Here is a 4,200-nt window from a genome sequence, read left to right as displayed (position 1 = left end):
CCCATGCAGCTTTACTGTTACTAGTTATAGGGTATAATTTAACAGGTTTTAGGGAATAAGGTAGTTGAGCGACAAAATTGAAACACCTTTACTCTGGTTGTTATATCAGTAGAATAGGTTACATTTGTGTAACTGACGTCTGAATGTAATCCATAAAAGGAGGGAGATTATATCAAGCTCAGGAGACAATGGCTAGCAGATGGTTTATGCGGGGCACAGATCCCATAAAGAGTACCTGGGAGTATCCAAATTTATTTTTGTAATATGCTATACGCAAATTATATAGGGCTTTTATTAAATAATTGCCTTGTATATTTTAATTTTTTAATTACTATATTTAGTTTGTTATTTTTTATATTTACCATTTTTTTTTGTTAAGAAAAAAAATGGTATCTATAACTAATTCAGTTATATTTCTATTTAAGTTAGAACTAAAACAATTTAATATAAGTAAGATTTTACCTATGTGGAAAATAGGTGTATATATAGTATTAATAATTACTATCTAATGGTAAAACAAGATGTAATTATAACACTATTAGTTATTTTTTTTACAGAATATCTGTATAAGAAATGATGTTGATATATACTTCCAAAGTTTAATGGCTTAATCTTGCTTTACTGTTTGACATACACGTCTATCAGTTGCGTAAGCAGGGCATAAAGACCGCAAGACGCAGTAAGGAAAGGTCTTGTATTATTGAAAAAGCTACGCTGGGGATAACAGGCTAATTGCGCCAGAGAGTACAAATTGAGTGCGCAGTTTGGCACCTCGATGTCGGCTTAGCTCATCCACATGAATGCAGGAATCATGAAGGGTACGACTGTTCGTCGATTAAAGAGCTACACGAGCTGGGTTAAATACGTCGTGAGACAGTATGGTTTCTATCTTCTAGAGGAAATTGGAGTAAAATAAGGATAGCCCCTTCGTACGAAAGGAGTTGGGTATGGTAACCTATGGTTTACCTGTTGTTTATGCGCTTAATATTAACCAGATAAATTACGGCAAGAATAGGTTCTCCTTACTAACTAGTTAATGGGTAACTACAGAAGAAGGAGAGTAATATAGATAGATTCAATGTGAATCTATTACCTATTTGAGCTATAGAGGGTAATACTTTTATACTCAAGTATTTATACATAGTATAGGCATGGCAGGAAAGCTATGTTAGTTAAGATAAGTGCTGAATGCATCTAGGCACGAAGCTTACCTTAGGATACTCTTAGAAACGTAGTATAACATTACGAATCCCATTTTTCATAGGGTTAGTGCTAGAATAGTAGCAACAGTTAACTCTAGTTCTAACAACATGGTTAAGGGGTTATAGGCTTTGGCTGAAAGGGCTTTGATGTTCTTAGGTATAAAGTACTAATTTTTATCATTAACTAAATAACATACTTATCATTAAAAATACTTTATTTAGCCTGGTTTGCATAATAGTAATGCACCCGTTTTGTAATCGGAAGATATGAGTGCAATTCTCGTACTGGGCTATTTAGATATTTTCCTTCCCCATAAGCTTGCGGTTGTTTGTTTTTCTTTTGCTTAACTTTTTTTTCGTTTCTTTTTTTTCTGTTTGTTTATTTTTTTTTTTTCATAACCCCCCCCCCTCTCTTCTGCTTTTTTTATTTATATAAATAAAAAAAAAAGCTGGAGAGGGGGTCCAAACGAAAAAAAAAGAAACTATAGCAATAAACCATTGAGATAAAAAAAAAATTAGCCCTCCAGTCTCTTTTAACCTTTTTTTTTATATATAGGATATATCAAACAAAAAAGTAAGAAGAAAAAGGGGTTGTAAAATTTTTTTTTACATAGGATATGTGTAAAAAAAAATTACTGGCAAATATGAACGCGGATTGATGTAATAGTAACATACCTGGCTCATGACCAGTAAATAGAGGTGCAAGTCCTTTGTCCGCATAGTTAAAGGCTATAGCTTAATAGGTAAAGCAAGCTGCTCATAACAGCTCAGATGAGTGTTCAAATCATTCTGGCCTTATAGGGAAATAAATATATTGTTACTTTTACATAGTATTTAAATACTGTTTTTTTTTACTCTTATATTTTGCGGTTTTAAGCATTTATATAAAATCTAAGGCCCAATAGTCAAGTGGTTAAGACGTAACATTTTCACTGTTAAATGCGCGGGTTCAAACCCCGCTTGGGCTTACTTTATAAGTTATTTTTATGTATTAACTTAAGGGGATATAGTTTAATTGGTAAAACTGCGATTTTGCATATCGTTATTTTAGGATCGAGTCCTAATATCTCCATTAATGTTTAAAGAGACTAGGCTCGAGAAGCTCTTTATTAAAATTGAAAGTTTAAACTAGCCCCCTAAAAAAATGTTTACATCCTTTAGGATGTAAAATTTTTTTAACCCTGTACGGGGGCTGGGCGGGGACTTGTCCACGCCTTGGGGCAAGGCTCGGACCCTCCCCCCCCCCCCTTTACAGGGGGGGGGGGCCGGGACTAGTGAAATTACAATTTGATTTTTATTGTAAATAAAGTGCAACTCTTTATTAAACTAATGAAAAGAAGAATAAACATAGTAAAAATCTCCGGAGGCGGGTTTAACCTTTTTGTCCTTAAAAAGATGTTACTATCCTGCTTTCATGTTTTACTACCTTCAACCTTATCAATGGAGGGTTGACGTACATTAGGTTTTTGTCTCTTATCTATATCCGGTGCTTTACTTACTATTTTTAATATAGATATGGTTTATGGGTGTCTCTCTTTACTGTTTGTTTATTTTTTTTCATTGAAAAAAAAGAAACTATTTCAAAAGGGAGAAAGTAGTTTATTTATGTTAGAGGTATACGTACTAAATACAGTACCAGTTATAACTTATTTGGATGTGATTTCTGATAGGGATAAGATTTTAAATGAAAATAGAGGAAAATCAGGTATATACAGGTGAACTAATGTACATAGTAAAAAATCTTATGTGGGAAGCTCAACCAATTTAACTAGAAGATTTCTGTATTATCTTAATACTAATTATATGCTTAGTTAGAAGAGTAAATCTAAAATATATTCTTCTTTATTAAAACATTGGCTGGATACAACGCTTTTACATTGGACATTTTAGAGTATTGTGAAAAAGAAGAGCTTATTACTAGAGAGCAGTATTATATTGATAAACTAAGTCCTTCATATAACATCTTAAAAATAGCAGGTTCGTCTTTAGGATTTACACATTCAGAAAAAACAAAAAGTATTATGAGTATCAATAACACCAAAGAAAAACATCCTTTTTTTGGTAAAAAACATAGTGAAATTTCAAGAGCAAATAGGATACTTAATTCAAAAACTGCTTTAGCTGTGGATAGTATAGATACTATAAACGGAGAAGTAAAAAGTTTTAGATCTAATTCTGAAGCAGCTAGATTTTTTAACATAAGTGAATGATCCATACGTAGTTATAAGAAAAGTGGTACGTTATATTTAAACAGATATATAATTAAAAAAAAAGCTTGAGAAGCTCAATTGGCCGAGCGGAGCTTTGAAGATGCTTAGGTTATAAGTTCGAATCTTATCTCAGGCAATAGCTTATTTTTACATTTAGTAAATTTATCGGCTTTGTTTATTATCTACATTTTTTAAGTAGAAACACAAATACTTACTATAGAGCGGAACTCTTAAGATGTTTAGGTTATAAGTTCAAATCTTATCTCGAGCATATTATTTAAACAGTAGTATTCGTTTATTATAAAAGATAAATTAAAAACGGTATACAGCTTACTAATTATTTAATTTTTATGATGAATGAAAATACTACTAAATTTAGGTTATTTAAGGTGTATTTAGCTATTTTATATAGTATTATACATTTAGGGTGAATTAACTTATTTTCCTTAATTTTCTTTTGCTCTAATGTTTATTGCTATCCCGAAGGGATCCCCAGCTTTTTTTTTAATTTATATAAATAAAAAAAAAAAGCAGGGGATACCTGAGGGCATCCCCTAATTTTTTTTTCTAATAATTTCATAGAAATTATGTCGAAAAAAAATAAAAGGGGATAGTTTCTTTTTTTTCTGTTTGTTTATTTTTTTTTTAATAAAAAAAAAATAAACAAACAGTATTAAAAATGGGTATGCTGAAATCGGTAGACAGGTCCCGCTTAGGACGGGGTGAAATTAATTCATATAAGTTCGACTCTTATTACCCATAAATAGTATAATAACGTATTATTCTAT

General features: G+C 31.3%; 5 non-coding genes across 5 annotated transcripts; all 5 read left to right on the top strand.

Moving 5' to 3' along the window:
• Window positions 1-1,423: 1,423 nt before the first annotated feature.
• Window positions 1,424-1,494, top strand: J4E78_011084. Its single transcript has one exon. It is a non-coding gene; the product is annotated as a tRNA-Thr (tRNA).
• A 433-nt stretch (window positions 1,495-1,927) lies between these two features.
• On the top strand, window positions 1,928-2,000 carry J4E78_011083. The gene has a single exon. It is a non-coding gene; the product is annotated as a tRNA-Met (tRNA).
• A 97-nt stretch (window positions 2,001-2,097) lies between these two features.
• Window positions 2,098-2,170, top strand: J4E78_011082. The gene has a single exon. It is a non-coding gene; the product is annotated as a tRNA-Glu (tRNA).
• Window positions 2,171-2,202: 32 nt separating this feature from the next.
• J4E78_011081 lies at window positions 2,203-2,274 on the top strand. The gene has a single exon. It is a non-coding gene; the product is annotated as a tRNA-Ala (tRNA).
• Window positions 2,275-3,475: 1,201 nt separating this feature from the next.
• Window positions 3,476-3,548, top strand: J4E78_011080. The gene has a single exon. It is a non-coding gene; the product is annotated as a tRNA-Phe (tRNA).
• Window positions 3,549-4,200: the final 652 nt, after the last annotated feature.

Source organism: Alternaria triticimaculans (genome assembly GCF_023758025.1).
Source record: "Alternaria triticimaculans strain BMP 0046 chromosome Unknown scaffold_92, whole genome shotgun sequence".
Classification (NCBI taxonomy): Eukaryota; Fungi; Ascomycota; class Dothideomycetes; order Pleosporales; family Pleosporaceae; genus Alternaria; species Alternaria triticimaculans.
The sequence above is the reverse complement of the archived record's forward strand: the minus strand, read 5'-3'. Positions and strand labels throughout refer to the sequence as shown.